Raw genomic sequence first — 25889 nt, 5'->3', positions numbered from 1 at the left:
GCCAACTCCAGCTGTAAACTTACTTTTTGCATTTCTGTTGCTTGAACTGTTGTTGTGACATTATGAGAAACGTATATTTGGTCTCTGTCCCCAGTTCCTGAAACAGAACTCCTAAAACACTTGTAGTTTTCTGAATAATAGGAGCATCTTTTGTCCTAATGAAGAGATACTTGGTGGGCTTCTGGAGAGCTTCAGGATGGGGATAGATTACCAGAAAGACCAAGCCGCGATTAGAAGCTTGGAACTTGGCTCCACCTCCCATCCTCCACTAAGAGAAGAGGGGCTGGTGATTAAGTTAATCAATCATGTCTATATGATGAAGCCCCCATAAAAATCCCTAAAGTACAGGGTTCAGAGCCTCTAGGTTAGTGAACACATCCATGTACTGGGAGTTTGGCACACCCCGACTTCATGCGGACAGAAGTTTCCATGTGTAAGAACCTTCTGGATCTCACCTTATGTATCTTTTCATCTAGCTATTCATCTATATCCTTTATAATACCCTCTATAAACTGCTAAACAAAAGCAAATGTTTCCCAGAGTTTGTGAGCCATTCCAGCAAATTATCTAAAGGGGGTGGAGAGTATATGGGAGCTTTTGACTTTGTAGCCAAGTCGAACAGAAGTGCAGGTAGCCTGGGGACCCATTATTTGTGACTGGCATCTGAAGGGAGGGCGGTCTTATGGGACTGAGACCTTAAACTTGTGGAGCCTGATGCTAATGCTGGTAGTCAGTTATCAGAATTGGGTTAAATTATAAGACACCTCGTCAGTGTCTGGAGGGTCAAAAAATTGGTTTTGTGGGGAAGAAATCTCCCCCACATTTGGTGTCAAGAATGTTGGAGTAAAGAAACAGTTTTCCTTTAGTTGTGATTTCCAGATTTGAGATTTGCTTATGTTACAACCGAGTATTTCTTAATTCTTCAGTGACCTCCAGTCATTTGTCTTTGGTCCACATCCTGGGGGAATTCATCATACATCCCCTTTCATAACTTGACCCCTAACTAGACTTCTATCCTCTGCTCTTGTCTGTTTCTCACCACCCCCAAACACACATGCTTGTGACAGAACCACAGTGACTATCCTTCATCTGTAAATAGACCAGACTCTTTCAGGCACTGGTACATTGTACTCTGTTTTCTCTGCCTGGAGTCCCCTTCTTCACACCAGGTGAGGAGCCATTCTTCCTTCGAGACCCAACCCCTATATACTTTAGACTTCACAGCTGTCCCTTTCCCCTACATTGTGTTTTAGTTATTGGTGCTCACATCTGTCTATCGTGGCTGTACGTTTCGTTGTGTTTTTTTTTTTAAGATTTATTTATTTATTTGACAGAGAAAGAGAGAGAGAGGGAACACAAGCAGGGGGAGTGGGAGAGGGAGAAGCAGGCTTCCTGCTGAGCAGGGAGCCTGACACAGGGCTTGATCCCAAGACCCCAAGATCAAGACCTGAGCCAAAGGCAGATGCTTAACCAAATGAGCCACCCATGTGCCCCAAGATTTTATTCATCTTCTATCTCCTGTAGTATATCTCCTGTAGTATTTTGCATAGGATAAACACAGAATACATAAACCATTTTATATATTGAACAAGTAGACACAATTGCCTCTGGAACTCATAAGTTAAACTAGATGACAAGGCAACAAAACACAGTGATAGGAAAAAGTATAAATTACATACACAACCAAAATCTTACAGTTCGTTCAGAAAACAAAATAGCACAGGAAGTTGTTAGAAGTTTATGGATGGAACCAAAGAGGTAAAAGCAACAGTGTTGGTGAAGCCTTCGAGACCAAAGTGAGATTTGGACTCTGTGGGAACAGAAAGGAAACTCGCCTCTTCTGTAGAAAAGCTGGGCTCTCTAGTGGCATTGTTTCATTCCATCCTTCAAGCCACCCAGGATGACACACAAGGGATTTGCCTAAGGTCACCCAGCAGAGTCAGGGCTCCAAGTGACACTTCTCAGGCTCCAAGCCCGTGTCCTTTCCATGGTATTCTGCTCCCCAGGCAGGGGCAAGGGTGGAACAGGGGCACAGGTAGGGCAGGGGCACTCAGTCCCTGCAGTTGGGTGGAAACCGGCGGGAAAGAACAATGGTGCAAGGCAGTCATGAGGCAGAGGGGACAGCAGCATGGAGAGCAGAGCCAGCAAGTCCTGTGGGGGGAGAAGGAATGCACAGCTCTCCCCCTAGGGAGGAAGCTGAGGGGGGACCTCTGGTCGGCAGCGGCTAGTCCGGTGCAGAATGTGCTTGCTCAAAGCAGAAAGTATGAGAGATGGCCCCAGAGGTGGACAGTGATAAGCCCAGGAAAAGTCTTGGATTGTGGGATGCTCTGCTCTGGAAGTCGGGAGGGCAGAGGAGGGGAAGGGGGTAGAAGGAATCCCTGGGGAAGAAGGTTGTCCAGAGGCATGGCCTGTCCATCAGATGGGAGTATGTCTCGGGGCAGATGCCCCAGGAGGAGCCAAGGCCTTCTACTCACGGCTGCCCACGTGGAAGTTATTTCTGGTTCTTAATCTTGCAGCTGGTAGGAAGGAAGCAAAGAGTCAATGTGCAATTTGGGAATCCTCTTTTGTTCAAAGGGCCCATTTGATTAAGTCAGATATCACATCAATCCAGTCAAGAAACCACTTGAGTTGTTTTGCTGCCTAATTACTACATTGAGCACTGATCAACTTAGCAAATAAATAAGTCATAGATCTGGCATTAGATAATGCCAGCCCTGTTACCCCTACAACTGCTGCTTGTACTAGTACTTATGAGTAGTATCATTATTGTTGCCACATTTAATTTTATTACTCTGGCAGGTTCCATTTATTGGGCACCTTCTAGCTGCCAGGCGTACTTCTAGAAGCTTTACATCTTTACTTGCTAATAATACTCAGTAAACTCTAGCAGTAAATACGACTTGCCCTGTTACATGCAGTCTCCAAGGCTTCTTATCTAGGACAGATGTTTTTGTAGATTGTACCTGGGAACCCAGGAAAGAAGGCTTGTCAGCTCAAAAGACCTCTAGGAACCCCATATGCCCTTCATGAACTAGGTGTTCTTTTAATATCTTAATTCTCATTCCCTAGCCTTGTATGTGGGGCTGAGATGCTAAAGGGGGCTGAGATTTTAAAGCTGGCATTTGTGAGGGGCCAAGACCTCCTCTCGGTATCCATCCAATCAATGCCCCCTTACTCCCTCTGCCAGGGGGGGTGGGGGGGGTGGTAAGGGGAATTAATCCTCACCAGAGTGAAGAGTCAGCCCCTATGAAATACTTTATTTTTAATTAAATCACCAGTGACTTTTGATTCACGCCAGAAACAAATGTGTGGATAAAAGATGATATTACAGGGGGGTGGGGGGATGGGTTAGCCCGGTGATGGGTATTAAAGAGGGCACGTTCTGCATGGAGCACTGGGTGTTATACACAAACAATGAATCATGGAACACTTCATCTAAAACTAATGATGTACTGTATGGTGATTAACATAACATAGTAATAAAAAAATATTAAAAAAATAAGATGATATTACAGACAAAAATGACTAGGGTCCTCCCTGTGTCCTCCTCGGAGGTGTTAGCACAGCCACAGTGACCTTACCTCTCCATTCTCGGAAACTCTTCAATGATCTGATGGCAAATAAAAATACGTAAGAGATTTTAGCAAGAAACGTTATGACCTCCTTGTCCACCCACATGCCACCCGGAAATCAGCTTCCCTTTTCCTCACTTTGTCTTATATCAGACATCAGCTCTGCTTCAAAGATCAAAATATGATATTTTATTAGCCCGTATTGTGTTTTATGTAAGATGTCTGTCATAGCAGAACTACTCTTATTATTAAAGAAGTTAAGAAAATAAGAGAAATTCACTTTTAGAATCAAGTCATGCTACCATATTTTTGTTCTTCGTATTTCTTGAAAAAAAAATATGCCTTATCAAGTCATCTTTTATTAGAGGACTCAAGGGGCACTGGTGTGGCTCAGTCGGTTAAGCGTCCAATTCTTGGCTCAGGTCCTGATCTCACAGTTGTGGGATCGAGCCCTACGTTGGGCTCCATGCTCAGTGCAGAGTCTGCTTCAGATTCTCTCTCCCTCTCACTCACACACTCTTTCTCTCAAATAAATAAATAAAATCTTTTAAAAATGTTTATTAGAGCACTCTAGCCCTCGCTCTCTTCCCCACCACGGCCCCCACCCCCTCTGCTCAGGGACCTCGTCAACTGCACACTCTGCTCGCCTGATGGTTGTGCCCTCACTCTTACATTTATGGTCTGATTGCCCGTGTTCTGATAGAACAGGGTAGGACAGTTGTATATATGAATATATGTACACACACATATGTGCACGCATGTATAAATACACATACACACACATATATGTGCATATATACATATAATCAGGAAACCATGTCTACTCACTACCATTGTTGGGCACCTACTGTATAGAGGGATAGGGTCCTGAAATGAACCATAAAGGAATGGAAGCACCCTGAGAACAAGGTTCTTCCTGTATACACAGTATGTGTGCTTCATTGTTGCCTGAGTCCGTTGTCCTATCTGCCACAGCAGACATGAAATAAACTGCTGTTTACTAATGAATGCAAAGGACTAAGGAAGGGAGATGAGGACGGGAGATGTGATCCTCGGCGTGTACCTTCAGGAGCCAATACACTTGACTTTTAACACCTTTTAATATGGCTCTGTCCATGTTAAGGAGCCTCTTGCTTCTACCATCTCCACACTATTCCAAGTCTTTGGTCAGGGGTCCCTGAGGCTAAATGAATGGAGTAAGAGCAAGGAAATGCACTCATTCAGCCCTTTGCTCATAAATTCTCCCAGCCGCTGGTTGGACCAAATATCATTTGACCAGTGTGCTATTTTAACGTCCTTTCCCAAACCTGAGCCAATTTTACAAAGCTAAAAACCAGATTGTGTTCTACCAGAATAACAAGTTCGATGGAAAGCACCTAGGTAGAAACTTCTGCTTACATTCAATTATTCAAACAGAATAAGGCAAAACAAATTTAAAACTTGCTTGACTGAACTTGATTTTTAAAAGTGTGTGAGGTGTGTGTGTAGAGAGACAATGTTGGCCCACAGCATATACTGAGCACCTCCTGCTTGCAGAAGCTAGCCATGGCTGCCTGAAGAAGATATCACCCAAAGAGAAGACAAATGCAAGACACAATTGCACAGTTGGGCAAAAAGACACACTCACAGGGACGTCTGGGTGGCTCAGTCGGTTAAGTATCTGCCTTCGGCTCAGGTCATGATCCCAAGATCCTGGGATCCAGCCCCGCATTGGGCTCCCTGCTCAGCGGGGAGTCTGCTTCTCCCTCTGCCCCTCCCCCCCCTTTCAAAAAAAAAAAAGACACACTCTTAGACAATGTCCCATATTTTTATGCTACAGCATTCTATGGTGAGGCCAGGAAAGAAAGGATAGAAGAGCTACAGTAGAAATAGAAGAAAAGGTTTGAAGAACCAAGATTTGCAGAGTCCGGTCCCAGACCTTTAAATTATATTGAAGCTGCTTCGTGGAGGACAGGCACATAGTGGGAGTGGAGAGGACATGGCACCGTGTCCAGAGGCTGGTGTTCCAGTCATGCCTCAGCCTCCGGACAGCTTTGTGACTTTCGGCCAGCCACGTAAACTACAACACACAATTTCCTCATCTACAGAGAGGGGTCATCTTGGTGTTTCCTTCCAGCACTAATATTCTAAGATGGTTGTCTATCTTGTTTTAGAATATTTGTCCTGACCTCCCCAGCTAGAAAGTTCCAGAATTTAGTGATACTTGTTTCCTTATGTCCAATTGGAATCTCCCCTCCTGCACTTTGAACTCACTTCTTTAGCCTTGTCCTTGGTAGAGTTATAGCAGAATAGGCACTTACATGATGATAAGCCATGATATGCTTAAAAAAAAAAAAAAAAAAACTCTTAATTTTCATTAAAATAAACACGTGCTTGTTGTGTAAACACTTGGAAATATAGGAGAATGTAGAAAATAAAATAATCACTGCTTACCATCCCACCCTGAGAGCTAATCACTGCTCATATGTATTCCTTTCCAGACTTTTCTTTCTTTCTTTTTTTTTTTTTTTAGTGTGGGACCATATGCCAAACATACTTTTGTACTCTGATTTTTAAAAAATTTATCATATCTCATGAGCATATTCTTCATCATTAAAAATTATTTAAAGCAGGGGCACCTGGGTGGCTCAGTCAGTTAAGCATCTGCCTTCGGCTCAGATCTTGATCTCAGGGTCCTGGGATCGAGTCTCGCATTGGGCTCCCTGCTCAGCAGGAAGCCTGCTTCTCCCTCTCCCACTCCCCCTGCTTGTGTTCCCTCTCTCACTGTGTCTCTGTCAAATAAATAAATAAATAATCTTTTAAAAAATTATTTAAATGCATAAATCATGTTAAAGATGGTTTAATATTCTATTATATGAAACATATGAAGTCCATTATTACACTTTTGCTGTTGTTATTTGTGATTCCAGTTGCTTCAAACTAACTTATATTTTTACCAAACTAATACAAACATATACATAAAAAATTAAAGGTTAAATATAAAACTTTTAGGAAAAGACAGCTGACCCTTCCTGACTCTAGAGCCCTACTCCCAGTGAGAGACTTTTCTGACCTTTGACTGTGTCCTTATATGATTATCTCCATGCTTCAAAATTATGTGCTTCTTTACTCACCCTCGATTCATGAACTTTTTGGCCAAAATGGGTGACCATGTATGATGGCAGCTGAGGATTTAAAACTCTTACCCCAATGGCTTCCACCAACTCTCCTCTTGCAATTCTCCCATTAGAATAAAATAGCAATTTTTGGTTAAATCAAGAGTCAGCATGGATATTATTATGATTATAAAAATATTCTTCTCTGCTGAGACAAGTAATACACTGTGATTAAATTTATTTTTTTCCATGTACATTTTATTTGTATATGCTTGCTAACTGGATATTTTTGGTTTTGTTGTTTGCTCCGTTTTCTATGGACATACCATGTTTTTTTCCCACATTTGCTTGCAACTTCCAACATTGTTTAAAACATCAAATAATCTATGAGTTCTGTTTGTTTTCCCTGAAAACATCCTGCTTGCAGTCCCTTATTATCCTGTTCTGTGTCATGATTGTTTAAAGGTCAGGGGCACATCTGTTGTCCAGATATTTATCATGGCACTCATCCCTTTGCCTCCCTTGTGTTCTGTTTCTCTTGTTTGTTTACTTACTTATTTATTTTTATTTTATTTACTTATGTTTTTATTTATACATTTTTGGTTTTCATGCCTCACTCTTTCTTATTTTACTCTTTTGTTTAGATGAAGCATATCTTCCAGCAGCTTTTGGAGAAAAAGTGCATGAAAGGTATAATTCTGAGCCTTGGCACATGTGAAGATGTATGTTTTTTCATCACCAGCTTGACTGGTTGATAGTTTGGCTGGGTATAGCGTTGTATGTTAAAAATCCTCCATAACTTTGAAGACATTGCTCCACTGTCTTCTAGCTACCTTTTTGCTTTTAAGCAGTCCAATGCCATTCTAATTCCAGAATTTACACATGACACGTTTATTCCCTTCTCTGGAAGTTTTTGGAGCCTTCTCTTTATTAATGGCATTTTGAAATTTCATGATGATCTGCCTTGAAGTGATTTATCTATTAATTTATACATTCATTCATTCATTTAGTTAGCTACTTGGTGAGCCCTTTCATTATTGAAATCTATGTTCTTTAGTTTTGAATTTTTTAAAAAAATACTAACTCTGATAATTTATTCCCTTTTGTTTAAAAAAATCTTTGCCAATATGAATGATGAAATATAGCATCTATTTTAATTAGATTTCTTTATAACTAATGAGTTTGCAATTTTAAAATTTGCTGCTATTTTTTATTATACAAATAATACATGCATTTTTCATCTTGCATACAATTTGAACAATAGAGAAATATACAAGCTGTGAAAGTCTTCCTCCCTCTTGCCTACATTCTTACTCTCCCTAAAATAACCATAGCTAAGATTAAGCTGTACATCTTTCAGCCACTGTTCTTTTTACATGTACATAAATATACATTTGTATGTACATATATATAGTCAATATATTTTTTGAAGGGATTATTTAAAACATATGAATGGAATCATACTATACTTCTAATTTTGCAAGTGGGCTTTTTTTTCACATATCAATGAGTCCCAGATTATTTTCCATAACTGTATGTATACATTTCATGGTATATAGCACCACACTGATTTATTCAAACATATATCTATTTAAATGTTTCCATTTTTTTAATGATGCTTAAGAGCTGGTTATTTATTAAAGTGTTAACCTTTTAAAATAACATTTTACCATAAACAGTCATATTATTTGATGGCATTTGTTACACAGCCCTTAGGCTTACTTGCTAGTCTGGACTATGAATCAAATTTGGTGGCCCTCCTACAGCTCAGTGAGAGAGGGGGAGAAATCAAAGATATGAGGTGAGAGGCAGCAAAAAAATAAGTATTCTGGTTTACATGTAGCTCAGACTTACCTTCCAGAAGTTGTACTCTGCTCTGGGGCATGTCTCTGTTCTGTTGAGAAGGAGGCTTGTCACAATCTTAACCCTGCTTCACTGGGGATGGATGATTCTGAATCTTTGGCTATTCAATGATGTCCCACCCCCAGAAAAGAGGTAATAAATAGAGCCATAATAATGGTAATAACATTTGTATAGCACTTTAAGGTAACAGCCTTTCTAAATGCAGTACTTCATTTGCTGTGCATGGTGTATATTAGCAACCATGTAATTTGTCCTCATGGCTCCCATCAGCTACATATTTGTTCATGCTCAGAGTCTGGAACTGTGTGAGCTAACTTTCCAGTCAGGCAGGCCTGGATTAACAAATTCCTCCTTGTTATTCCACTGACTAGTTCATGACTTGGGGCCACAGCTCAGCCTACTTTAGTCTCAGTTTCCTAAGTTAGCATGCAATGCTATGTAGATTGTTGCTTTGGTTAAATAATATTATAAAAGTAAAGTTTCTAGCACAGGGCTCACATCTTTTAAGCATGCAATACCAGAGCTCTGTTTTCCCTCTTTCCCAATCCAAATATCTGGGGAAAAAATAAACATATTCCTTTTTCTCTAGTTGTTCTAGGGATTTGCTTCTGTAAAAAAAAAAAAAAAAAAAAAAAAGCTAATGATACCTTAGAGACTATGCTCATTTTGCCAGGCCAGATGGGGAGCAGGAGCAGAAGACAGAAGTCATCAGGAGGTGGCAGGAGGGTGTAATGGGGAGAATGTATTGGTATGAGGGAAAGTGAATGGTGCCCATTTAAATGCAGAATACTATGTGTTCAGGCAGTAAGGCTGCTGGGTATCAAAACTGATTCAGCAATTAGTAAACATAGACTCATAACATCTTCCAGATTGATGAGCTCCAAATTTTAACCACAGACACCTTGATTAAGGGTTTGGGTGACATGGTTCCAACACAGCCTCATTTAAGAAGTGCTTGGCTGTAAACAGTCTTTGGTTGCTGGGGCTTCATACTCCCAGAGCCTCATCCCAGGAGGTAGGAGTGATTCAGAAGAGATGACTTAGGTAATTTGTAGCAACAGCAATAATAAACTGCTGGGATTTTTTTTCCCCTCCACCCCCTAACCTCCTGACACTTTCCTGTGTTCTCTGCCCTTCTTTCAAAGTATTATAGGACCTGATTCCATGGGGGGACCAAGCAAAGAATAATTGAGATAACACTATATCTGAAATAACCAGCCCTCAAGTGTACAAGGAATGGAATAATGATTGGCAGGGTCTGGTAATCTTGGAAAACATCTTTGCTGTTGTGAACTATTCTTTAACATTATTTGATGAAGTTGGTTTATGATTATTTCCAGCTGGAGAGTCAAGTCTAATTATGGTCTGGCTAAAAAGGCCAAGGAAAAAAAAAAAAAAAGGCTGCCTGTATTGATCTTCAGGGATAAAAGCCAAGTGTGCATACCAGTAATTTTTTTTTTTAAGTAGGCTCCACACTGGGCATGGAGCCCAAGTAGGGGCTTGAACTCACAACCCTGAGATAACAGACTGAGCCACCTAGGCACCCCCACACCAGTAATTTTCAATGATCTATTGATATACTCAATAGAAAACAATGATGATTCCATTTAATACTTTAAATTCAAAGAAACAGAGCTGGAATATTAGCTAATTTTTATTGATTATTAGACACAGAAGGTGGCATTAAGTGCTCAATTTTCTCCCTCTTGTTGTAGAAAAAAAATGTCATAATCAAATCAACTTTCTTTCAAATAAGAGTTTTTCTATTGGGAGGCAATACACAATTATTAAATGAGTTCATAAGCTTCAGTGATTATGGATTTGCGTTTTTTTGAAGAAGATAACATGGCTGACAAGACCTCATTAAATAAACTCATTATCAATCTGCTATTCCATGACCAAAAAAAATAGCTTTATTGGAAAATAATGATAAAACATTTCTCAAGGCAGTTCTAATTCTTCTTTGCTGTTTTTGTGCTTGGAAAATATTTACTTAATCTCATGAATTATAGTATAAAAACTCAGCTTACAATAGTTTTTAGATACTATTTAGCATACCTGGATTCCATTTACCTTGGAAAAGGTACACAAATGTATTCATCTTTGCTTCCCTCTTCTTTTACTCTTTCCTATCTCACTAGGGTAAAAAACATGAGCAGCACTTTCTCTTGTGCTTCTTATGTCTGGGTCCTTGACAGGGCTTTTCAATCTCATGTAATCTGGGTATTTGTCTGTTTGCTGTATTTTTTATTTGATAATTCATTCCCCTTGTTCTTCTCCAATCTTTTGTTGTGGGACTTCCTGTTGGTGAAACTTTATACTTTTTCTCTCCTATTTTTCTTTCTCATCCATTTTGTGGTATATTTTTTAAAGACTTGTTTATTTATTTTTACAGAGAAAGAGAGAACGTGAGCAGGGTGAGCGACTGAGGGAGAGGGAGAGAGAATCCCAAGCAGACTCCTCACTGAGTGTGGAGCCTGACGTAGGGCTTGATCTCAGGACCCTGAGATCATCACCTGAACCCAAACCAAGAGTCAGATGTTTAACTGACTGTGCCACCCAGGTGCCTCCATTTTGTGGTATATTTTATTAGCATCCTCTTTCAACTGCTCCATTGATTATATAAGCTTTTTTCTGTTCTCGTCTTCTCTCTCTCATGCTGTTTTCTTTTTTTCAATAGCATCTCTTTTTTCATGAATGCGCTATCTAATCTTTCTGAGGTTATTATAATAACTTTTTGAAATTTTATCTCTCTCCCTCATTTTCTTCATTTCTTCCCAATTTTTTTGTTTCTTTTTTTCCTGCTTTCTTGTTTTGGTATTTGTTTCAACACTGCATGCTTCCTCAACATGCCTGCTGATTCCTCATTCTCTGTTTGCACTTAAAAACCAAACACTAAAAATCAGATTAGGACCATAAGCAAAGTTAAAAGGAAAATTCCAAACCAGAGAAAATATTTGTTATATATGACAGAATAATGTTCAATGTTTATGTTTCTAAATAGCATGAACAAATCAATAAGAAAAGATAACTATTTCAATAAAAATGGATAAATGTCATGGACAATTAATTTGCAAAATTTTGTTATCTAGTAACATTTAAAAGTGCTTAAATGATAATCAAATATAAGCTAAAACAACAAGATGCCATTTTTAGCACCAAATTATCTTTTTTTTTTTTTTTTTTGAGTTGTAATTCTAAATGTCGGGAAGGATGGGAAAAGGATACTCTCATACATTGGTGGTAGGACTATAAATTGGTGAATTTTTTCAGGGTAACAATTCAGCTGTATGTATTAAGGCTCTGAAAAAGAGTGCACCTTTTGAGCCAGCAATTCTACTTCTAATAATCTTAAGGGAATAAGCAGTCAAGTTTGCAAAGATCTATGTAGAGTCCACTGTTGTTTATTATAGTGAGAAATGGACACAATAAATGTTAAACATTAAAGGATTAACAGAATGAATTATTGTTACACTCATCTGAGGATACTACTCAGCTGTAAGGAATATGTTACTATAACTTATTTATTGACAAGGAAAGATGTTAATGATATATTGTTATATCCAAAAAGTATGATAGAAGACTGTATAAACATGGAGCTCCATTTAAAATGATACCATTTATGCTATATACATACACAGAAAAAGCCTAAATGGTTTACATATATAAACTGTAATTATTTCTAGATCATGGCAATATATGAGTTTTATTTTCTTCTTTATGTTTTTATATATTTTCCAGATTATCTACAATAAACATAATACTCCATGCATAACAAAAATATTTATTTAAAACAGAGAGAGAGAGAGAAAAGTGGATTTAAGCCCTGAGAATGTGTGTGTATGTGTGTGTGAGCATTGGTTGGGCATTGCTTGCTCATCAGTAGGCTTTGCCATAGACTAATGAGATAGGGACGGAGTCATTTCACTGGAAAACCCCTTGTACCAGTATCTGTGAGCATCCCAGGCCTGTGAGTCTTTTTCTACAAAGGTAAATCTTCCATTCTCTTTCTGAGGAAGTATGAGATTAGCAGCCAGTATATTCTGGGAGCTGGGCATCTCCCATAATGAATCCTTCACTTGATTGGCCCTGTTTGCAGCCTGGCATTCTCTTCCAAATCTCTGCTGTGCCTGGGTACTCCAGAAGAGACTTCCAGCCTAAATTTCTCCAGAGAAAAACCTCCTGCTTCCTGCCTGAGTGAAGGAAGTTTAGTGGGCTGCTAGTGAAGAACTGGATGAAGACTGGCATCTCACTACCCCTTATACTGACTTTTAACTGAGCCTCCCATTTCAAGCTCCATCCTTCCTCCAGCCCTCACAATATCTACTGCCTCCAATTCCTACATCTTCCCAGGGTTCTGCAAGTCAGATCCACTTATTTCTTGTGCCTCTCTCCTCACCATTCTTTCTGGGCTCTAATAAATTAGTTACTAGTCATCCAGCTGTTTTTAGATTTCAAAATTTTGTTGACATTTCTTATTTGGTGAGGTCCTCTTTCCTGTTCTCTTTCTTCTTATTGATTTGTATCTTTTCTTTTTTCTACTCTCATCTTAATACAATTTCAGAAGGAGCAGAGATAAATATTTGCATTCAATCTGATACATTTAACAGGAAGTCCTGTGGGTATTTATATATTTGCTCCTATTCATAAATAACATTGTGCACAGATGCCTCGTATAAGAAGCTTCCAGGGCTTGGGAAGGCAAGTTAATGCTAACTTAGTGAAGAGAAGACACATGATGCCACTTGGATTCACCTGACCTAGCTAGAACTTGGGACATGAAGATTCTTTTCCTTCCCTGATTTATCTAGCCATGACCAGGGATATGCAAAAAACCAAGTGACAAGCACAATATGCCAATTCCTCTATAATAAAATGTTGTGCTTGGATAGGAAGGAAATTGCAGCTGTTCAGTACAGATGGCAAATAGCTGACTGCTTTTAACAGGAAACAATGAAATATCTAAAGTGAATAGACACATCAAGAAATAGATCTGTGAGCTAAGTTCCTACTTCCCATTTTTAAAATCTTTGAATAGTTAACATTTACTTAGATTTTTTTAAGTGAAAAGTTCCCCCAAACCACTGACCCATGTAGAAATTCCCTAAAAGTCAGTTCACTAAATACTATCCCCAAGTACACTTACACTTGCCTAAGATGGATTGATTTTTCAGGAATAATCTTTGTGCCCTCTGCTTAAAAGTCTTCATTACTACATAGATGATGTAATAAGGACATGTCTACCTGTGTGTAGGTGTGTGTTTGTATGTATACATGTGTTCACTTAGCCTCTAGATCTACAAAATTAGAATTTTTTTTGAGGGGGGTGGAGGGAAAGAAGGAGAGGGAATCTTGAGCGTGGAGCCCAACTCAGGGCTCGATCTCACAACCCCGAGATAATGACCTGAGCCGAAATCAAGAGTAGGATGTTCAACTGACTGAGCCACCCAGGTGCACCCAAAATTAATTTTGAAAAATTCTTCTGTTTCTCATAGCACCCAACCCTCAGCTAAACACATGGTTGGGATTCAATAAATGCTTGCTGATTTATTAATGGATTATATTGTTGAAAAGGGATGTTTGACCTCCAACAACAACAAGAGTACATCTCGATTTATAAAACAAACAAGTTGACTGAGGAAAATATTGCTTAACAATTGTCCGTTAAATAAGTCAGTTGCAACAGGACACACACTGCATAATTCCACTCATATGAGGTACCTAGAGTAGTCAAATTCATAGGGACAGAAAGTAAAATGGTGGGTTGCAGGAACTGGGAGAAAGGGAAAATGGGAATTAGGGTCTTACAGGTACAGTTGGGGAAGACAAAGAAGGTCCTGGAAATGGATGGTGGTGATGGTTTTGTAACAATATCATTTTGACTTAATGCCACAGAACTGCATGCTTAAAAGTAGTTAGAATGGTAAATTTTATGTTATGCATACCTTACCACAAGAAAATAAGAGAACTGTCAGTCACATCATCAATGCCTTGGTGGGTCTCCTTTTACCAGAAACATGTTGAATCCTAGAAAGAGTATCTTGTTTACCACCAAGAGTACCTTGTTTACCTAGAAAGAGTACCTTGTTTACCTGTTTACCTTGATTCCAGCCCCCTGAATCTCTAGTTCATTGGATCTGATGCACTGGGATCCAGTAAAGGAAAAATCATATCTGAAAAAAACACAATGAAAACTTACTTCTTATGTATTTCATAGAGACTGCTCTCTGCCAGTGTGACTCTATCATTTAACCTCTTTGGGGAAGATAAAACTTCCATTGAATATCGTCAGGCTTTGAGAAAGTGCTCACCACTTGAGGTTTCTAGTGAGATCCAGTAGAGTGAGCCTGGGTCACATTTGTACAGATTTGTTCAGGCTGGGTTGACAGCCGAGCATGGGATACTATGTGAGTAACTAAAGGGAGCAGACTTCAGCTATGGAGCTCCTGGGGTGGAAAACTCTTCTTCCCATGGAATTTATTCCCCAAGTCTCCAGACATTTCCTTCTTTCTGTTATGATTTTGTATCCCTTGGAACATCTCAGCAATGTGATTCATTTACAGACACAATCCTGAGAACCCCCAGATATTTGCTAAGTGGGTTGTAGCAGTTTAGAAGAGCCGGCAATAATGCCCTGAGGTTCTAGAAGTTTCCCCAACTTGGTTTTTGGAAGTCATCCATGGACTGGTCAGACCTGCTCAAACATTATCTTGGAGGCCACTGTAAACTCTGCTCATCAGGACCTCTATTGAGGTGAAGTGTTTGGGGGGCTGAGCAGCACTGCTGGGCTGTGTACCCAGTATGGCCTAAAGGAAAATCCAAATTGTGAGCAAGGATGGAAGCAGAAGTTTAAAGTTAGGAAGAGCAGAGCAAGGCTCTGCTGGGGAGTCCAAGGCTGTGAGATAGATGAAGGTGTCAGAGGCACACAGCTGAGTATCACTGGGGGCAGGGGTGGCTGATGAGGTAAACACAATGTCTTAAATTTGCTGGGCAAGATCAGACACCAGGGAGCAAAGCAAATTACAGAGATGGTAATCCGCAAGTGCTGTGTGGCCACAGAGAGTCACAATATTGATGAAAAGGAGAAAGGTCACTTTTGTTAATCAGATGTGTTAGCTACATGGTATGAAACCTTTGCCTACATGAAATCTTCAAGTTGTTAATTAAATTTTTCACTTTTCTTCCAGTGATGCAGTGACATGGAGAACTAGCTTGCAAGCGTGCATAGCAAGAAGAGAGAAAAAGGACCTAAAAATTCCGTTTCCAGGATGGTTTTGCCACTTGTTCTTTTTTGGGGTCTCACCTCTGTCCTCTCATCTTCAGGGCTTGATTAACTAAAGAGCACATCCTGGTTTCCCATGGCTGAACTTCCTCCAAGGAGTAACTGCTCCTTGCCTAACTCAACTTCCGTCAGCTCGGTCTCCTTACACCATTACTCTGTCGATGTCTTTGCCCTCAGAACACCCTCCAAAACTTCCTTGACTCCCTTAACTTTCTGAGAGCCCAGACATAAGACTCACCCAAGCAGCCTCTTCCTTCCACAGGGAGCTCCAAGAAAAAAACATATTTTTGCAAAAAAATAAAGGAACAGGGAGCCATTTCCTCTGCTTGAGGACTGAAAATTTGGCTATCTCATAGCTGAGGGTTAAAAGACTCAAAGAACTCATCCCTCATAACCCTTTGTTTGAAGTCAGTTTGGAGCTGGAGAAAGAAGAAAAATATGAAGAATATCTAATATTATGAATTTCATTTTCAAATTCAAATCTCAAATGTTCCCTGAGGCAGTGGATTGCCAAGGCAGCACAGTGATGAAAACTTAATAAAAGGCCCAGAAAGATCATAGATCACACTGGCCCATCAGCTGTCATAGGTAAGGGAACAATAATGACATTATTCTAATATTTGGAATGTTCTTGGCTGTGTTTCATTCTCTGCAATGACACCAAGCTGGACTTCAAACTTCATCACTGTCTGTCATGAGCTCATCTGTGGTTACTGGTCATTTCTGCCATGTACCATTCTTTATTCCTTCTGGTTCTGTTTTAGAAATATGTTCAACCACAAAATCTATGCATGATGATGTCTTTATGTCATGATTTTAGTCACTTCCCATCCCGGGCTCTCCTATTTTTCAGCCCATTACCCACACCCACCCCACTATCCTTTTATAACCGAAGCAGGGATCACATAAATGCCATTCTCTGGTTTGCCCATTCCTAAGAATGGAATACAAAGACTTTACAATTAGAACTTTGACTCATTTGACAGCCTCACTTCCTGTCACTGTGACCCTGTCCTTCTCCGTCCCCAAGTCTCCCCCCCTCCACCATGCTTAATGCTGGAACAATACCAAGCATGTGAGACCCATTTACTTCTCCATGCTTTTCCTGGAACATTCTTTCTCTTTTTCTCTGCTTGGACAAAGATGACTTGGTCTCCACAACATATGAGTGTCCTCCTCTGTGAAGTCTCTCCTAAACTCATGCCAAGATAATTGCTCTACTTACCAGTGATATGGCATCATATTGGAACTGTTTATTGATGTGTCTGGGATCTGTTCCTGTTCCCATGACTTTATTCAAAGACACACTAGACTAAGAGCCCCTCACTTTTACACCCCCCTTTTCTGTTACAGTACTCGGTTCCATGTGCTTAATTAGTGTTAAATAAAGGAAAGAAAGAATGAATGAAGAAAGTGAGGAAGGCAATCTATCCAAGAAGAGAGGGTAAGCAGTCTGCCATCTTCAATGGAGCAAAGTTGGCTTGGTACCAGTTACTGTACCCAGGTACTGGAGATGCGCCCCCTCTCTCCTCCTCCAGCAGCTCCCACACTGCATATTTTGAGAGAACAGTCCATCTTTGCTTTCTTTGCTGGTTGATTTCCTACTTGAAGTTCATTTTCTCATTGTCTCATTGTTCATTTCTCACTGGAGTGGAAAGTTGACTTGGAGATGGAAAGAAGTACCTTATACGTGTACATCTGGTGTGACCTCAATTCCTCCTTTATAGTCAGGGCTAACAACCTCCCTAAAGGAGACTGGATAACTTCCCACACCTGTCCCCACCCCACCCCCCCAAACACACACACCCATTCCCAGAGATCCAGGATAGCAGGTGTTACTCCTTCCCCAACTCCACACTCTGGGAAAGTCACAAGGACAAGCTTATCAACTCTCTTCTGCCTGCTGCTGGGAGTGTTAATTAGCACAATTCTCTAGAAAGCAATTTAGGAGAATTCATTCAAAGTCTTTGAAACCTTCCACCTGGTTGATCCAGCAATCTCACTTCAGTGATGGGGGAAAATATATATACATCAATGTTAATCCCAGAATTACTTATATTAGAAAACCATTTAAAAAGCAATGGCTAAATTAATCATGGAACCTACTTTAGTCAGTAAATATTGTATTGCAGAAAAATATTTAACAGCATTCCCCCAAGTAGCTATGTTAATTTGTTAATGAAAAACCAACAAATGAACACCACCTACCAATGTTTCCATACTCACAACAGTTAATGTAAAAGAATTGGAGGCTTTTTCTTCTTGACCCCAGGAATAGCCTTATCCTGAAGTGGGAAAGATAAGCTAGTGCTTAGCTGATTGAAGTCTAAATCTCACAGAGCTGAAACAAGCCTCTCCATCCAGTCACTCCTTCCTACATGTCTGTCTCTACACAGGGACTCGCATGACTCCTTCTGGTGTCTTCTGGAGTGTGCACTCCTCTGCTCGCTCCTCACAGCTCTCTGCCACCTGCTGTTATGTCTTTGAGGCTCCCAAAAGATGAAACACAGGCTTGGTCTTAGCTCACATCCCAGGCAACACCCCCACTTCCAGGAGCCAAGAGGTATTGTCGGACCACTGGTTTCCCAACCTTGAACTGGGCTCATACACTCACCCTCTTTTGTCTTCCAGATGAGAGCCTTTATGTTCCACCTCAGGAGCACGTGGTATATCTGAGTACTGACACCCACCTCTGAATCTTACCACCCAAATGCTTCTCCAGGATGAAAATAAAAAGCAGGGACAATGAGAGAGAGAGAGAGACTAAAAAGAGTCCCCCTCGGCCCTAAGAATGTCCACCCTATGTCTCAGGTACCATCCCTTAGTGGCTCTTTCCATAACTCTGATGCTCCAGGGTCCTTCTCTGCGGGGGCTGAGTAGAAGGGAAGGGTGAATTGGGATCCATGTGATTCTGAAAATGCTTTCATCTCCTTCCTGCTCACCCTCCTCCTGCCAGAAATGCTCCAGGTTAATGACAATTGATCACCTAAATGGAGCATGGCATTAAATACAGACACCCCGACCCAATCTGTTCTCTGAAAGAAAAAGTGGCAGTTTTGTTTTCGGTTATTAAAAGAGGTCAGTGTCACAGGATAATCTTTTGTCTCTTTACTTTCTGTTTCCCAAAGTAGACACAGCTTGGAAAGCATAGGGTTTTCCGGCCGAAATGACTCTGTCCTTCCCTCACTATCCCTTGTCCAGCGTTTTGGGGATCACTTCAGGTCCTTTGCCTATTGCCCTGTTTTTTTGTCATCCCCCTCTCCTCATACAGCACTCCTTAGGGAAGTCTGTCCATGGAGGAAACACTGACTCTCAGTATGTTTTCTTATCTGGCTCAACTGTCCCTCTGCACCCATTTTCTCCAGCTTGACAGACATTTTGTCACTAGTTTTTGTCATCTGAAACACACCTGCTACCGCTCTGGTGACCTGTGTTACCAGACAGGCAACATCTTTGTGTCTTCGGGCTTTTGAAAATTAAACTAATGACACAGCTGCCTACTTGGCAGTTGCTCCCGAGGCTCCAGTGTGCTCCCTTGGCCTCTGTCTCCCAAGGTGAGTAATGGTTGTAATAAAATCATGGAGTCAAGCCTTCCTATCATGGTGGGGCTCCCGGGGAGCTGGAGCTGTCCAGCCAAGATGCATCTTAAAACATGATCCCTCTCACCAGGGCCAGCTTCAGGCTTGAAGCAGAGACAAAGGACAGAGAAAGTCCTTTCAAAGAGTGTTCTGAGGACACTTGGAGGGAAAACGTCCAGAGGAAGGGTTTACGAAGTGGTCAAATCCTGACAAAGTCTTCCGTGGGGTTGGAGGACACGCTAGAACCGAATGTGTGCCTTGTCTTTCCAGAATGGATTCCTAACAGCTGCGTCCTCAAGGTATCAGAGGGCAGCAATATTTCTAGGCTGATGATATTCTCCAGACAGAGCTGGAGGTATGATGGTATGATTCTTCATTCAGCAGTAGAGTTAAAAAAAATTAATCACAGTGGAATGAAATTACCTTTCCAAAATTTAAGGAAATCCTTTCCCATCTGCCTCCACAAAAGAAAAACAAAAAACAACAAAAACAAAACAAAACCACACACACTGGTGTCTCTTTGTCAAGTTTGTGTTTCACACTTTTGAGAATTACAACTTGGTTCTAATACCTCTCCTTCATACTTTCCATGCCCAGTGATGCCCAACTCTGGAAACATAGATACTATGTTGCATCTCTTAGCAGAGCCTCTATTATCTACAGAGCGAACAACATGATTCTCTTTGTTATCTCATTGTCTGAGTGAATCATTTTAGAGTCCAGTATTCTTCAGATCTTCTACTTCCATCATTTCAATCTCTAAAGGTTGATCAAGCACTTTCTGTAGGTCAATCATTATGTAGTTGTCACAAAAATCATAAAAGTGAGCACATGGTCTTCAGATTCAAGTAGCTCTGAAGTTACTATTTTTATACAAACATATTTATCTAGGCACAAAAAATAATATTAGATACATCCTATTATGTGACAATAGTAGAAGTATTATATTGAGGATATTCACTTACTGGAATTTTAGGTGGACATGAATGATGTTTGTAATGAATTACTAATGACTTAACAGTAAAATGAACAAAGCTCACCTTTTTGTATATGATATGATTTTGTGTATGATATTATTATAATTATATGTACACATTTATACACATAGGCATATGGGACAGGAAGAACGTTTCAAAAGTTAATATTAGTCAGCTTCATGTTGTAAGATTTTAGATGATTATTTTACTTCTTATATTTTTCTGTATTTTCAATTTTTTTTAAGTAAACTCTATGCCCAATGTGGGACTTGAACTCACGACGCTGAGATCAAGAGTTGCTCTTGATTTGAGATCAAGATGTTCTACCAACGAAGCCAGCCAGGCACCCCTTGTGTTTCTGATTTTTAAAACAATTACATTGATTTTATAATCACATATCAAAGTTAATAACTTTTATTAACTTATTAATTCAGAAGTTAATGAATCAATGATCTGTTAATGTTCTGATTGATGAACACTTGTAAAGTTCTTACCATATGCTAGGCAAGGAAGCATCCTTTGTGAAAATAAAAGTCTACTGATCTGATGTCCTGGCTCTCACTGAAAGTTACTTAAAATTCTCATACTCAGAAAGAAATGAAATGAAATGAAATGTATTTAACATAGCACAACTGAACCATCATCAGAAGTGAAACCCAAATACATTTGTTTTCAGAAATGGGAAGATTTATCTTTTTAGGTGTAAGAATAATGTGAAAAGCCAGAAAGTCTGTAGAAATATCTGATCCTTGGGAGAGGTCAGGTGTAAGGCCTCATCAGTTCCCATATTTGAGGAAGTGTCTCAAGAATGGAGGGCACATTCTCCATCTCCAGAGACTAGTTTGTCTCTTACGTAGTGAAGGTACCTGGTAATGAGATTGTAGTTAAGAGCTGATTTGAAATGGAATTTTTATAGAGCCAATTTTTTGGTTGCTTAAAGTTAATTGCTTTGTACCTAATTTAAGTCCCACAGGGAGCAATTCTGATCTCCCCCAGCAAACTTTATCTTAAATGAGGCTGATCTATAATCCTATTACATGTGTCTGGGTATCTATCAGTAAATACCATGGGATGCAGTAAGTTTTTAAAGGATACTATGTGGTTTTCACATCCTCAAAGGACTTTACTTTTGGCCAGGAAGTGGGTTGTTTTCCTGGAGCTGGGTCAGTTCACTGTACCAAATAAAAGTTATGAGAAGATGGTGAGAGTTATATTAAATTTGCTTACTCAAACAATAGATCCCACTTGCCTGGCCACTTGCAAGAGATATTATGCTGTAAAGGGAATGAATGAAACAGAGGAATAAATGAAACATGGCATTGAGCATCAAAGGGCATCAGTGTTGCAATAATCGGAAAGAATCCAGATTATTGCCAATCGCCGGCCTACAACAGTGGTTCTCAAAATGTTGTCCCTAGACCAGCAGCATCTACCTTGCTTGTGAACTTAGAAATGCAGATTCTTGTAAACTTAGAAACACAGATTCTTTAGTCCCATCCCAGACCTATTGAGTCAGAAACTCTGGGTTGGAGCTCAACAGCCCATACTGTACCAAGCCCGCATGTGATCCAGATGCACACCAAAGTTTGAGAAATGTTGAGCCAGAGTGTCAGGATTTTGCTGAAACAGAATCCGAGGTGAGAGGTGAGTATGGTCAGGAACAGGAGCCCTCATAAATGTGTCAGATGTTCTCTGATCCATGGAGACAAAGATGGGCAGACTTAAGAAATGGGCTGCTAACAGAACTTCACCCAAAAGGGCTCAAATAGCTATTTCCCATTTGGAGAAGGAGTGGAATTGTAAGACAAGCCACGTCAGGAGCCAGGAGGTATAACAAGGATAATAGACAAAATTCTGGGATCAGGCACAGTTTTCCACTCCCTGCTGGTTTTTACTGGCATCTCTTGCCTGGAGACACATTAAGGTTACTGGAAGTCTCTGACAGGGGAGGTAACCCGCTGAAGATGAAGCCTAAAGGGAACAACTCTTTCATTTACCCAATTTCAAGACAATGCACCCAAAGCTAATAGAACTGAGGTCACAGGGTATAAATAGGTGAGCTATGGGTAATGGAACAAAGAGAACTTTCAGAAAAACTCAATGACGTCCTTTGACACCATTCCAATCTTGGTGGACAATGGGGGTTTCATTAGTGTGAATAAGATAGATCGTTAACAAAGCATTCGATGCCTCTCTCAATGGATCTTATTATAGAAATAGCAGTACAGAGTTATTTGACATAGAGAACCATGCCAAGGATACCAAATTATTTTATAGAATCCAGAGTACATGAAGATGATAAAATATAACTGGGAGGCCTTGTGACAAGTAAGTTTCCAGAGAACTCATGTTTAGCCATGGATTCCAACGATCAGGATGGCCTCCAAAAGTGACTTGAATATTAATCATGTATCGATTAAATATTAAACAAGATTGGATCACTGTTTGGTCTCTGGCCCAAAGTTTGCCTGAAAACTCTCCTTCCTGGATGTCAGAACCCAATAACTACTAAGTAGTAGGAGTCAATCAAAAAGGGTCAGTTGACCTAGAACAGTGGTTCTCAAATTCAACACACAAAAGGATCACCCTAGAGAACTCATTAACTCGCAGTGCTGAGCTCCACCCCCAGAATTTCTGATTCTCTAGGTCTTGGGTGGGGTCTGGGTATTTGTCCGTCTAGCAAGCTAGAAAAAGACACTGCTATTTCAAGGACCACATTTTGGGAACCAGTAGAGGAGAGAAAGCACTGACCAGCAGGGTTGCCTTTCTAGGATTAAAACCACAGGAAAGCGACAGCAAGTATCAACACTCTACTCCATAAAGCTGAAACTATTCTCCTTTTGCTAAGGGGTTCTGACATCCAGGAAGGAGAGATTTCAGGCAAGATTTGGATGATTATTGGAGATAACTTCTGGAAGGTTTAAAACGAAGTCAGGCTTCTTAATGCCTGGATACCTTTCAAGAAGTTTCCATTTCACTGGGAATCAAAACAATGACCTAAAAGGAATTATCTTCCAGGCTGTATGCCCTACCTGCTGAGTTCCTGCCCAGTGAGCTGAGCCAGGCTGGCTGCTGGTTTCCAGAAGGTTAGCCAGTAACTGTGTGAACGGGTGGAAAACTACCTTCTTCTGAAACTCTTGAATAGTCTCTGGCATAGGGCTGTCAAGGGAAGGGTGACCTGAACAGTCTTCCCAAGGACTCCACTCCTCACCCATTAAGGCTGCTTGTAACCCACACTGTGACCTGCTGAACCCCAGAGCATCAGCATCACCTTTTCCTCAAATAACTTGGCCTAGCTCAGGTGTCTCTCTGGCCTCAGAATGGAGCATTTGTACTGAGGAGTGCAGGAGGAAAGCTTCTTTGCAGAAAGGATTTGAGAACAAAGAAAAGCACTTGCCTGTCAAACTTGTGCCCTTGACGTTCTGTGCCTGATTGTCACTAAGTCATTTTGTTCTCAGTCCATCACCATCAGGAGTACTCTGCCTGCCCATTGCCCAGTGACCCATGGGGCAGCTTGAACCTGTGGAGGGTATGATTTGGAAGGGATAGAACCAGCAGAGATGATAAGTTTACTTCAGCCTATAGCATGGAGATTTTTGTATCCACACCCTCTGAAAAGTGCCGCCTATGAGGAAGACAGAAGACCAACAGTGCACAAGAGGTAGGACTATTTCTGTTATTTATATGTCATTTGACCCAGCTAGTCATCCCTACAGCCCATAGCAGAAGATGCTTCCCCCAACACTTTCAGCAATTTGGGGAAGGCCTGAGTAGGAATTTCTAGGCCTTGCTTTATTCCCATAACTCTTTTACCCAATAAGAGGAGGAATGACTTATGCAAGTGGTGACACTGATGAGAACTTGACAATTGTTGGCTATGTTCCTATTACGCACAGTTAAAAAGTTCAGAGTCATGGCCCATGCAGGCTCCCCCATCTTCTGGTTTCCCCTGGACCAGCCTATGTCCCAGAGCAATGGGTCCCGTGCTCTCAGTCTCTGTGGTTCAGCCCCTTGGTGGGACCACTCCAAACCAGAGGGGCCTTTCTCTGGCCTTTCAGCTTGGAACTGGGTAGCTAAATCAGTACTGCAGGGCAGACTTGGCTGTGCTCTGGGTTGGAGGCAGGAAGCCCTCATACATTCTCTATTCTACCTGTAAGAGAAAGTCCTGAATGAAACTGACATTATCATCCTCACTTAGCAATATATTTTTTATCAACCAGAATCCTCAAGGAAAAGAAAGTGGGTGTGTTAAGATCTGGGCACCAGCCCTCCCCAACACCCCACATTCCCAATAAGCTCTGAGATGGACACTTTCCCATCTGGGCTCTTCTTGTGTCAGGATTTATCAGGAGCTGTGGAGGTTTCCTGGCAGCAGGCCAGCACCAGCAGGAAAGGAGTGAGACTTGGCGCCACACACACCCACCAAGGTGGGGCAGGCCCAGCTAACAGCAGAGGTTCAGGGAAGGCACACAGGTAAGGAGTTCAGCCTTCCACACTCTCATTCAGCTAAATAGTTGGCACCAGGTGCTCCAAGTCGAGTGGTAAGTTATGCCAAAAGGTGAGCCACTGGGAATTGGGGGCAGGCAATTCTTGGAAGTCAGGGCAGGCTGCCAGCCTCTGGTAGGTTTGTCCACAGGAGGTCAGACCTCGGAACTGAGTGAGAGTCAGTGCTAGATTGTCCCCAACTCTGATAAGAAGAGAGGGTACATCAAGAGCAAGAGAAGAGACATGGAAATGGGAGCCAAGGCCAGAAAGGCCAACCATGGCTCCCCAGGAGAAGCTTATGTGTAGCACTCTGTAATCACAGTGGGGTCTTACCTGGAAGAGCTGCAGCCCAGAGAGAGGGAGGAGGCCCATGGGGAGCACCAGCAATAAAGAGTGAGGGTGGCTCAAGACAGGCAGGGAGCCCAGTGCTCAGTGGTTCAGCCTTCATTGGGAGAATCTGACTGTAGAGACCAGGAGCCTGCAGAGGAAGGCTGAAACATCTGTAGTACATGCTCAACCATGCGGGCCTGGGGAATGTCCAAGCTGACCTGGGGACCCCCAGCATCATCTTAATTCAAATGGCCGTTCACCCCAAACAGACACGGAGTGCACCTTGCCAAACCTGTAGACAGTGACTCTGGCAGGGCCCCTATGACAGCAGCTGGAACCTTGGGGATGGGACAGCATCCAGCTCCCTCCAAGATGAAGTTAGGGTGTCTGGCCTCTTCTTGGAAGACTTTTGTTGGATGAGTTAAACTGGAATCATCTTGCTTTCCTGGGAAACTGTTGTTCTTCTTGTCTGCTAGCCTCGGGGCAAACTCTTTAGGTCTCACTTGCTGCTATTTTCCACCCTCTAATAATAGCTCCACTGTTGGGCAGACGTGACACAAATGCGTGTCTCATGATCCTGGGGACCCAGGGGATCTCACTTCCTAATTTTCTGTGAGTTTTTTCTTATAATAATTTTTTTTGCTTGTTTCTCTTTATTTGCCCACAGTTGGTGTAGAGAAATAAGCAAGCAGTTGATGGAGGAAATC

General features: G+C 41.1%; 2 long non-coding RNA genes across 2 annotated transcripts in view; both read right to left on the bottom strand.

The window, feature by feature from the left end:
- Positions 1-1488: 1488 nt before the first annotated feature.
- On the bottom strand, positions 1489-5237 carry LOC118014067. Its single transcript, XR_004680191.1, has 3 exons — positions 5200-5237; positions 3582-3610; positions 1489-2516 (listed from the first exon to the last, which is right to left on the bottom strand). It is a non-coding gene; the product is annotated as an uncharacterized LOC118014067 (long non-coding RNA).
- A 9194-nt stretch (positions 5238-14431) lies between these two features.
- Positions 14432-25889, bottom strand: part of LOC118014066 — a 72574-nt gene continuing 61116 nt past the window's right edge. Inside the window, exon 4 of the long non-coding RNA XR_004680190.1 lies at positions 14432-14703. This is a non-coding gene — a long non-coding RNA (uncharacterized LOC118014066). The remainder of the gene's footprint in view (positions 14704-25889) is intronic.

This window comes from Mirounga leonina, unplaced genomic scaffold (genome assembly GCF_011800145.1).
Source record: "Mirounga leonina isolate KUSES-001 unplaced genomic scaffold, KU_Mleo_1.0 Mir_154, whole genome shotgun sequence".
NCBI classification, from domain to species: domain Eukaryota; kingdom Metazoa; phylum Chordata; class Mammalia; order Carnivora; family Phocidae; genus Mirounga; species Mirounga leonina.
The sequence above is the reverse complement of the archived record's forward strand: the minus strand, read 5'-3'. Positions and strand labels throughout refer to the sequence as shown.